This window comes from Drosophila obscura, unplaced genomic scaffold, assembly GCF_018151105.1.
Source record: "Drosophila obscura isolate BZ-5 IFL unplaced genomic scaffold, ASM1815110v1 contig_4, whole genome shotgun sequence".
Lineage (NCBI taxonomy): Eukaryota > Metazoa > Arthropoda > Insecta > Diptera > Drosophilidae > Drosophila > Drosophila obscura.
The window spans coordinates 6,588,034-6,600,042 of record NW_024542828.1 but is presented as its reverse complement, the minus strand read 5'-3'; the positions used below and the strand labels follow the sequence as shown (position 1 = coordinate 6,600,042).

The 12,009-nt window shown below is 41.8% G+C and overlaps 1 long non-coding RNA gene across 1 annotated transcript in view; it reads right to left on the bottom strand.

The window, feature by feature from the left end:
- The window catches only part of LOC121404759, a 55,623-nt gene that overhangs the window by 22,547 nt on the left and 21,067 nt on the right, over window positions 1–12,009 (bottom strand). The window contains exon 3 of the long non-coding RNA XR_005968191.1: window positions 2,962–3,051. This is a non-coding gene — a long non-coding RNA (uncharacterized LOC121404759). The remainder of the gene's footprint in view (window positions 1–2,961; window positions 3,052–12,009) is intronic.

Here is a 12,009-nt window from a genome sequence, read left to right as displayed (position 1 = left end):
CCGAAAGTCTTCAGTGTGTCTGTGTGTGCGTGTATTGTCCTTTCTGCTGTTTGCCTTGTTGGGTTCTGTGTATTTTATGACTTGTGTAGTGTGTCCTCCCTGCCCTTCTCCTCCTGCTCCAACATCTTCTTGGCATTTCAAAAAGTTTTTGCAATGGAATTGCAAGTTCTACATTTTCCACATTGCTGCTGTTGTTGCTGCTGCTGCTGTTGTGGCTGTTGCTATTTGGGTTTTTAGCATGTGACGCCATTTGTGGCATCGTCCAGTAGTCTCCCTACCCAGTGCTCTCTCTAGCTCTCCCTCTTGGCTCCCCGTTGAAAGCAAAAGCAGGGTCCCCCAAAAACCCAATACGAAGGACTCTTTTTTGTACATCCTCAAGAAAAACGAGACACGAGAGCGAGAGACGAGAGACGAGAACGAAAACTAAAAAGGATGTAGAATTCTCAACCAAAAGTTCTAACGCCCGTTCCTTACACTATTCCCCTCTCTCTCTCTCTCTCTGTAATAGGTAGGCGGAGGGAGACAGCGGTGGCTGTGGGAGGTTTTCTCAAGTGCTGAACGTCCATTGTTGTTGCTGCTCTTGTTGCCTGAATGCATACCCTGTAAACTGCAGGCACAAAGTGGGGCATATCTTGGGTCTTAGAATAAGTTTAAGCCTAGGATTAAGACCTCAGTTGCTTAGGAAGAGTTGCAACTAAGCCCTAGAAGCTGCTTAATGGAAGCTGGCGCTGTGTTTAACAAAGTTTGGAGTCAGTAAGTCAGTGCTAGGTCAAAGAAAGTCCAGGGAAAAGTGCAACAATTTGAGGCAAGAAACGGTTTAAGCGGTTTAGTTGATGGTTCTTGGTTGAATAAGCCGCATTTTGTATAAGCAATAACCCTTTAAAGGTATACATTAATGATAATTGGTGTGAAATATAACAAAAAGATTTTTAAGAAATTATTTTCCCCATATAAAAAAAAAAAAACTCCAATAATAATTCGCGAAATTAAACCAAAGACTTTCATTTCCAAAAACCTTTCCGTACAGGGCATTCCGCATGTCTCATATATTTTCTAAGCATTTTTGTTATTGAAACCTTTTTCACTTATGTATTTGCTGTACCAACTAGTCTCTGGCTTCCGTTTTGTTTCCCTTCACGTGTATTCGTTGTTGTATGCCACATGCCACCTGCCACCTGCCACCTGCCTCTTTGCCTACCTTTTTCGCCTAGTTTTTTCTTCGGTGGCAAAAAGTAAAGGGAAATTCTTTGCTATAGTTTTTTTTCTTTGCTTTTTTGTTGCTGTTTCATTCAACGCTTTGTTTACGGCCAAATCCAAAACAATGGCATTTTTGCACATGAGCGCATTTAAGGCAAGTTCTGTCGTCGTCGTCGTCGTCGATGTTGTTGGTGTTGCACTTAAACTAAACTTTACAGCTGCTGCCTGCTGATGCTGCTCCTCCTCCTACTGCCCCTACTGCACTCCTTCTATATGACTCTTGAAATGTCTTCCTGGTCTCCGACTTGTGTGTTGAATATTTAATCCTTTTTTTCCCCGTTTCCCCCCTCATGGCCGGAGAGAAGTGAATTATTACGGAGCATCTTTCCGCCTCAAACCGAAAGGCAATCTAGCACACAGTGGAAGAGTCCTGGTCCTGGTCCTGGGTGTGTGGGTCCTATTTGCTCCTTTGGAATTCCAATTGCCCGAATCATTCGACTCATTGGCCATTGCCATTTTACTTCTTCTCTTTTTTTTCTAACATTTTCTACTGCTGCTCTCCTTTTTTTTCTCCCATTTTCTCTGCTGCTCTCCTTTTTTTTCTCCCATTTTCTGCTGCTGCTCTTCTGTTTTCCCTCCAGTTTTACCCCAGAAACCGTTTTCATCCAGCTCATCTTTGTTTGCCCTCCGCATTAGTAATACAAATTGCACATCGAAAGAAAGTTCAACAAACTGCATTTAAAATGGAACAAACACACACACACACACACACACAACACTGCGTTCCAAAACTCTACATGCAGAAGGAAGGAGGATTGGCCATTTGTAAGCATTGCTCTTTTATCGATTCAAATAGAGCGAACAGAGATCTAAAGAAAATTTTAAATTAAAGCCAGAATTTGTCCAGCACAAACAATGCAATACGGGTGTGAGGAGGATTTCAAATGAGCCAAGAGATACAAGCTTAAAGCTTTTAAGAATTAATTTAATATTTTTAATATTTATTTTTGTTTTTATTTTATTATTTTTTTATTTATTTATTTATTAATGTAAATAGCTCTAAACTATTTGCACACTATTTCTGTTTACAGAGAAATTGAAATAAAGCTTTACAATATTCCCTTAACAGTGTGCTCGTGTGTTCCCCAACATTGCTATCCTAGCAGTTTTCCTTAACAGTGTTCTCTATCAAAGAGAAATAATGCCACAAATCTAACATATGTATACAAAGCGGACATACATATTTCAGCGAATTATTGTGAGTTATTTGAATTATTCCACACACAAACACACACACACACAAATCCATTCGCTCAGCCTCATTGCAATGGGAATTTATGCATATTTTTTGTCTTTTATTTCCTTAAAAAATAAATACTTTGATTTCACAGCTCTATAAATTCTTTCAGATTCCTTTAAATATTTATAATTCTATTTTCTACTGGAAGCCACTTTTATTTTTTTCAGCAAATATTTATTTGAAATCCAAAAAATCCAAAAATCGTTTTAAATAATTTCTGGATTCATGCAAACTCGAATAACTACGCGTATACAGAAATGCATTTAATTCTTGCATCATTTTTCATTTGGTTGACTTTTATACACCTGATAAAAATATAATTGAATTTTATGACCAAATAAAATTCAATTTATAGAAATTAAAATTCATTGAAACCAACAAAAAAAAACCCCCTCCAATGTATAACTACTGCGAATGAAGTAAGAAAATGTTCAAAAATATATACAAAAAAAAAATCAACTCACCATCAATATTAATTGGCGGAACCGCAATGGACTTTGGTTTCAAGATTTGTGTTCCGATTGGATTGTTTCGATTTTTGTTCGATTTGCCTCCTGCAAAAACAGAGAGAAAAGAAATGAATGTGGGGGAGGATATAAATATATATATAACTAAATTGATTTATGGCTGCGGCAGGAAATCGATGAATCAAGCGAGCAGTTAAACAATAAAGCCAAAAAGCCGGCACTTAAATAAATGACCAGCCAGCCCCAGCCCCAGCCCCAGCAACACAGCACAGGCTCTTTGTGCTCAAAATGGGAAAAAAATGATGATAATGATGATGATGATTACCCCCTGCAAGGACAGTGGTGTAGTCCAAAGAGGGGACATACTTTTGGAAGCATTCAGTCGAGGAAATTGTGCAGGAGCATCGAGGAAAAAATGTATAGATTTGGGGATTTTTAAATATTCGTATTATTATTTAAGTGCATTGCAAATGAATGTAAAGGCTAGTATGTAATAATTCACCAATGCCTCTGTCCACCAAATTACCGCAGAAAAACCCCCCACAGACAGACCCTCTCCACATCCATCAGCTCATAAACGTAGGACTATTATTTAACAGGACAATTTTGTGTGTTTATTGACTTTATCGAGTGTCAAAAATAGCATCATAATCAGTAGAGCAAATAAAAACACACACAAATACAAAAGTGGGCAAATACTCGCACTCCTAGAACACCACAGGACACCAAAGGACCTCCCCCCCAAAGACAGAACCATTAGTGAGTGGGGAGTGAGCGGCAGGAAGGGGGAGAACAGCGAAAACAATTTCCAGCACTAAATCAAAAAAAAAATAGGAAAAAAAACCCAGAACCCAGAAAACATTATGAGAAATCAACAACAAGAGCAAAAGGAGGAGAAGAAGCAACAGCAGCAGCAGCAGGCACCCAAAAGATGAAAAGGGAAAAATTGGAGCTCCCCGACTCCACACAGCGGGAGGAAGGCTGGGGGCAGGAGAGTACTCATGTCATATTATTGACGATGATGGCAGCGGCAGCATGATGGCAAATGAAGCAGCAGCAACACCAGCGAGTACCCCTAATGGAATGGGAAGGGTCTACTGTCGGTCCTGTACAATTCTGCTGGGTGGAGGGGGGCAGTATGGTGGGTGGGTAGGTGGGTTGCATGGCAGTCGGCAATTTCATCAGCTTAAACCGATGACAGTTGAAAAATGTGCTCCAACTTTTTGTTGTTGTTTGCTTCGTTTTTTTTTCTCCCCCCCACTCTGACAGTTTTCCTCACTTTTTTTGTTCGCGGACAATTTTCCTCACTTGCTCCCCGCCGCCACTACATTTACAGCACTTTCCAGCGATATTTTTGACTCACTTTTCCCACACATTTACCACACACTTTTCCTTCTTTTTTTATTCTTTTTTTGGTTGCCCATAGATATACATTTAAAAATTCCATAAAATGGCGGTTGACGTTTGACAGCAGGGCAGCGCGCTGCACAGCGGTGGAAGCTGTCAATGTGGCGGGGCAATGTTTGAAAGTTGGTTAGCCGGCGACACACAGAGAAGACGGGGCGCAGGGGGCAGCCTGCCTGACATTTCATAAAGTGTGGCATATGCCTGTGTGGCAGCGCCTTATGCAAATGACGCGTGGCTGGCTTTCCTTTGTGTGTGTGTGGCTTTCCGCGAGCAAATCGAAGCATCGATTGAGTCCCGCAGTTGTTCTGCTTAGCCACACTGTGTGTCTTGGCCATATCAAACGACAATTTGGGCCACAAAAAAAAAAAAAACCACTGTCAAAAATGGCCAACAACGACCGCAACTCTCCTGCCCACAGAGCCCACAAAAAGTTCTCCCCATTCGCCTGCGATCGATGCGCAAAAACTTTCACACGCCAAAACAATTTGTTTCAGTTGCCGGCAGGAGACAAATCCCTCGGTCCGGGCGATGTCCTGTGCATAACAAATATTGCCTGTAATTTAATTAATCCTCGAAATCCACGAAAGTATCAAAAGTTTTCGACCAGAGCAGAGCCAATAAAATTGGAAATGAGTGGCGGAGGGCACGAACAAAAGGGTGCAGAAATGGGCGTAGAATAAGGCAAAGAATGTGGGTTAGGTGGTGAAAGAGGGGGGGCTGGGTGCGGATATCAATTAAATGCAAAACACAAACACAAAACAAAAGCAGAGCGGGAGAACAGCAGAGCGGGATGTGGAGGTGGACCAGTGCCAGTAGATGGGCAAAAATCCTCCTCCCAGGATGATGGCCAAAAGACGGTGGGCGGTAGGTCGCAGAGGGGAGACGGCGGAGTAGCAGAACGATGAGCGGACGAGGCGCGAAAGCGATGGAGCGATTTTCTGGTGGCAAAATCTATTAGTTCAGCCCACCCCCTCGAAGAAACTTTCCACCAACAGAGACGATGACGACGACGACACACAACACACTTTGATTAATTTTAAGACAATAATCATAAAGGAGGTTTTTCGGTCTATCTATTCCGCCCACATCCTCATCATCTCAGCTTTCTGCCCTGCCTCTTTGCCTGCTTCACCATCTCGTTTTCTGCCTCTCTTTCACACTCATTTAAATGCGTTGAGGGAGCGCACGTGCCTGGGGGGGGGGGGGCATTTCCTATAGCATACTTAGGCGGGTTTTCCTCTTACACAGCCCAGGCACGTCTATCGTTCTGCTGCTCCCTCTCTCCCTCTCCCATGCTCTTTCTATCTCTTTTTACGTGGGTTAGTTAATTTTCGCCGCCTCGAAGTTCTCTTGGGCGCTAGAAAGACAGAGGAAGACCAAGAGAGTGAGAGAGAGAGAGAGACGGAAAACTTTAAGTCGATGGAAAACTTAATCAAAGTTCCTTACTGTATTTTCCACCGGAAAAGTTTTCTGCAACCGGCCAAAAGAGTTTTCGGGCACGCAACACTTTTGCCTGCTTCAGGCAGCGGCGGCGACGGCGGCCAATGGCTTCGTTAACTCGTTCTGCAGGGGGGGGCCGGGGATAGTGCCCCCTTCTCCACTATGCTACAGACCCAGTGGCACCTGCCACAAACTGTTTGCGTGTTTGAATGTTATTTATAATATGCTAGCCGCGCTGCTGCTTCGCTGCTTGGTTCTTGGGTCCTTCTGCTGCCGCCAGTCTTTTTGGCGGGGTGGGGTACTGGGTTACGGGGGGCGTAAGCAGCCTTCAACTTGACCAAATGTTCAACATTTCAAGTTTTCATCCTTAAAACCACTACAACGGGTGGGGGCCCCCATCTACCTTTTTCTTTTGGGGTGGCGCTGCCTTTGTGGCGTTTAACTTTTAATTGGATTTCAGTTCTTTTTTTTTGGCTTAGTTAATGGCTAAATGAACTTGCTCCACTACACGCTGCCTTTTGCTACACACACACAAAAATCACTGAACTTGAACATAAACTTTTAGGTTTGAAATAAATTGAGAAAATTGAGAAATGTTTTATCGGGTTCTTGTTCTGCTCAAAAATCTTTGAAGATTTCTTTAAGAATTTCTACCTTTTTTCACTGCAGTGGATCCTACATAACGTATCATCCACACACACACACACACACATTCCGCTGTGTAATTTCCATATAGAGTTCATTGAAATGGATTAAAACGAGGCACACAGAATTATTTCCATATTAGGTTCATTCAACTGGATTAAAACGAAGGAAGAAACCCCAGAAGAAACGCAGGCAATGAAACCCCAAAAATGGCAAGAAGGAAAGCCAAAAATAAGACAGAGAGCGGGAGAGAGAGAGAGAGAGGGGGGGGACAGGCAAATGTTAGCGAAATTGTAAAAGAAAATCTAGCAAGAAGTGCGGGAAAAATATATATGCAAAAATCTAAGAAGGAAATCTAGAAAACGAACGAGCGAGAAATTCCTCACTCAAGCAAAGGGAGGGGGTAAAAATTTCATAACAAGCGAAATGCCAAACCAATCGACGACCTCTCATCACCCCCTCAAACATTCCACATCCCTGACACCCACACACACACACACACACCAACACCGCTGCTGCCCTTATCCGTGCAAACACATTCAACATTCAAGCCATCAACAATTTATCACAGCACAAAACTGAACGAAATCTCATTTGCAAAAAGATGCTGGAGGGCAGCAAGAAAGCGCAGGGGGCGCAGAGAAAAAGTTTAGCAATTCCAAAGGCTCTGCAAGCGAGAGGGTGTTGGGTGGAGAAGCACTCAATGCTTGTCAAACTGTAGTACACAAACAAACAGAGAGAGAGAGAGAGAGGGAAAAGGCACAGTACTACGAGTAGTAGGTACATATATACCCTTTTGGTAGTGGAGCGTACAATAAAAACATGACCAAAAAACCGGATGCTTGGGGACAAAACAGATTTATGTTTTATTCGTGCAACAAAAGGCAGAACGAGAACGAGAAAGAGAACATCCATCCAAAGCGAAAAGGAAAATGCGAAAAGAAATGCGTGTAAAGGGGTTCCGTTCCGTTCCGTTTCGCTCATTTCCCAGGGACTCTTCGGAGGGAAATAAATAAGGATATAATGTTTAACTTTCGCCCCAGCCGAGACAATCAAATTCTACAAGTTGCGGGTGTCCTTCCTTCCTTTCTTTCCTCCCTCCCTCTCATCCATCGCACTCCTTTTTTGCCACAGGAAAAGGGCTTTTCTCATTTATCAAAAATCTGTTTTGTGGGTGGGAGTGCGGGTGAAATAAAGAAATATGCGATTGGAGTCTCTTAGCAATTTACAATGCTGATCCCGATATGATTGCTCTGCAAAACGAGCGAACTGGAGAGGAGAGATGGAAAATGCCCTGGAAAATGCTATGGAAAATGCTTTGCAAAATGCTAAAAAATTGTTGTTGCTAGACGCGTGCGGTGCTCCTTTTTATGGCATTGAAAAATGATAATTTCAACAGCGGGCAGCAGTAGACAACAAAAAAAGTGAAACAGAGAGAAACAAAGGAAAAGTCAACAAGCACTGGGACTGGGAGTGGGAGTGTTGTGGATGCCGCAGCAGCAGCAGCAGGCAGACAGACAGCAGCCACTTGCTACTATTTGAGGAATGTGTCACCTTTCTCGTGCGCCCTTTCTCACACTTCCTTCCTCTGTTCACTTTTTATTTCTCTTTGTCTCTTTACCCCCACCCCACCCCCACCCTCTCTCAAATGAATCTTATTTTTTTGGCCACTGGCAAAATTGTTGCAGTGGCAAAGTGTACGCAAACAGCAAGCTGGGAGGAGACTTTATGGATGGTGCAGGGACATGCCACTGGGCGGACTCTCCTCTGTCTCTACTTTCTTGGTGGTAAGTACGTTCATGAAACTGTGCGGGGAGGGAATGTGTCTGTCTGTCTGTCTGTTCGTGTGTGTGTGTGTGTGTGTAAGAGTGCTCTTTGTCTCAGTCTGGTTAATGGTGCGACAGGACTTTAAAACTTTTTTTTATTGTCAACTTAAAAGTTTTTAGTCGCCTTTATGCGTTTATGCGACTGTGGGAATTCGTGAGTTTAAGTCTGCATTTTTGGGTAGATCCATGTCCAGCCATTGGGGTCTGCTGAATGTCTTTGCTTCTGGTTTTCTTTGTTGTGAGTATTTTTTATGGTATTTTCAAGCAATACTAGCACTAGATATTTGTCTAGTAATTGAGTAGCATTTTTCTAGTATTTTTTAGCTAATTTTTTAATATTCTAGTTATTTTTATCTATTTTTAAGTTAATTATGTTTTTTTTTAGTGCTTGGCTTTCAGTATTTCTGGTTATTAAGCTAGTATTATAGATCGTATTTCTAGTATTTAATTGTATTTTAAAATAGTATTTGTTTAATATTTTCTAGACTTTTTATCTAGCATTTTATGTTATTATACCAGTTTAGTCTGTAAACATTTCATCCATTTCATGCTCAAACATTTTCTGGGGATTGCTGGCAGAAACAAATTCCAAATAAACTATTTTTATAAATTCACTCAAAAATAATGAGAACTGGATGGAAAAGTGTTCCCAACATATCATTCTCAATGGCTAGCGATACCACTTGAAAGTATTTTCATTGTTTTCATTGCAAAATAAAGACTTCAATCTATTTGTTTAAATGTCTTATGCCACCATTTAATCGTTTTTCATTTAATTTCAAACATTAAATATAACCCTGATCGATTTCAACCCAAAAACACCACAGTTCAAGTTAATTCTATGTAAATTTCTGTTTTTTCCTAGGCATAAACGTGGTCTAGCCACATTTCATTAGTTGGCAAGCAAATTTTGCACAGCACATTCTCTTTTTAGGAACACATAGCCATAGCCATGATAGTGGCATGTCAAAGGATAGAGGAACTCCTTCTGAATGCCAGGATTCCAGGATTCAGTGGCTGCCAGCTTTTCTTGCTGCTCAGCTCAAGAGCTCATTGCAGGCAGGCAGGCAGGCAGCAGCAAATGATAAATTTTGCATTTTCTTGCAGGTTTTTTTTTTGTTCTGGCTTTTGCTCCTTTGTAGTCTGGCGCGTGGCATTAAGTTCTTGCCGGCACAGATTGAGTGTCCTCCCGGTGGTGGTGCTGGTGCTGGTGTGGCATGTAAATAAGTTGCAACACATGCGGATGTGGATGCCCGCTTTTGCTGTGGGGATTTTGTCTTCAAAGTTAACGAGCAGCGAGAGCGAACACAGAAACGAGCAAAATTCCTTCGTCACTTATAATTTATGGCCATTTAAATGGGTGGCGGGGGAGCTTTGGTTTGGGGGCGCCAAAAGATGCAGCAGGAATCTGAACCCAAGCTCGAACCCGAACCCGAGTTTGGGGGGCAAAATCTTTGCGTCGCTGGCAATTTGTCGAAACAGGGAAAAGGATTTATACCTAACCCTATCCACACCTGACATGACACGGCGCCAGGACACCGCCGGACGATGCTGGATGCCACATTCTGGCGTTTTGGCCCTGGGATTAAAACAAATGAAATGCCTTTCCCATTTCGCCCAACCGCCCCGCCCCACCACTTCATTAGCATTTGGCTCTGGTGTCACGTGCCAATGTAGTGGCTCCCACATGGCACATCCGGCTGGCTAGTCCTGTCCTTCCATTAGTGGGCAACGCCTGTAAATCAAATAGCCCGGGGAAACCCTTTTTTTTCTTGGGTCAAGACATTCTATTAGTTGGCCATTTTCACGCCCCGTACGGTAGCCAAAACAAATGAACCTTTAAACTGGACGGATCCTCGATGGCTCAAAAGGTGACCCCGAGGCACAAAACACACACATACGCTCTCTCTCTCTCTCTCTCCCATACAGCTTTTCATTCGCATCTGTTACGGTTCGAACACACCCCCAAAAACACACACACACACACATCCCCCCAGCCCCTGCGTGGCAACCTCTCTATCGTTGTGACTAGGCGAACGAACGCATTGGAACATCAATAAATTAAAGGTACAAATGTAATTTCGTATCCTGACAACGCTCCTGGCGGAAGTAAAACCCCGGAAAGAACGAACGCAGTGCGGCAAGATGAACTGTGGCAAGGTCGAGACTTTGAATACTCTGGGAAATGTTGCTGGTATTTAAGGTATTTCTATTGTTGGGCATATAACTTGTATGCCATTAGATATATATCTATATATTTTTTTTTTCTTTGATTTACCTTTCTAATAAAAGTATTTTTAGCTTTGGCTTTTTTATTTTGAGAAACTCACAACAAATTAATTGCATTCATCGATTGGAAAATCGATTCCTTTCGATAAATATAAAACACCTACGAGAAAAGTTCCATAAATTAATATAAATAATAATAATAAATATAAATATATAAAATATAATATATATTTAAATAAATATATATAAAATATAAAAATAAATATAAATAATAAATAATAACAATAAATAATAATAATATAAAAAAAATAATAATAAATATTAATACTAAATAATAATAATAATAAATAATAATAATAAATAATAATAATAAATAATAATAATAAATAAATGTCGATCTATAAACGATATCAACAATAAGTATTTTCAATGTTGATCATTTTGAAATTAATAATTTCGTTTAGAAATTAAACTAAAAAAAATTCCATAAGAAATGAAAATTCGTGGATTCCCATTAAATCTTAACCAATTCCCATTCGATACAGAACTTTCATTAAATTTTCTGAAAAACTTTTCCAAGAGTATTTCATAAACGGAAAGAAAATAGCAAGAAAAAAATAGCAGAAAAAAATAAAATAAATATATATTTCCTCCCCTTTGGGGGGGTGGGGTTGGACATAGATTAGGGTATTGCCATGGCATTGCCTGGATATGGAGCAAACCCTCCCCACCCTCTCCTCACGTTCGGGGTCACGTCTTAATGTGCTGCTCCTTCTACTGCTGCCTGTCGCTCATGCTACTTTTTCATTTGCCTTTGCCTGTTTCCTGTCGAACTCCTGGTGCTCCTTTATTTCGCCTGCTACAGCTCCACCTTTCTGCTCTGCTGCTACTGCCCCTCAACTCCCCCTGTCAGTTAGAGCCTGTGGCAATATTTTAGTCATTTTATGACACGCATTCCTCATAGACAGCCCCCAAGCCATAGGATTAAAACCAACCCAAACAAACAGCACTGGGTCCCTGTATCCCAGTATCGATGTATTGCAACCCTCTCTCTGGGTTGTGGATGATTGCAGGCTGGGCTGTAGAACCCATTTTCAATCTGCTGTTTTGTTACACCTTTTACACCTCATCGTCAGCTGCCCATCATCATCGTCTGGGGCTGCTGGACACATCCACTTGGGGAATTGCCACACATTGCACAAGGCGCACATTAGGGGAAGGTACAAATACGAGTGCGAGTGCCAGTACGAGTACGAGTACGAGTATTACGACTGTTGTAGAAGTCCTCTTAACCACAGGTGAATGAAGGCAGTGGACAAAGCCAAAGGCAGTAGCCATTGACTGACTGGGGACGACGACGACGACCCTTCACAAAGGCATCAGAAGCAGCAGCCAGCAGCTGCTCCTGCTCCTGCTCCTGCTGTTGGTCAAGAGAGTGTGAAATGCAGAGTGAAGTAACGCACTCGCATGACAACTCACAGAATCTACCCCAGCGCCC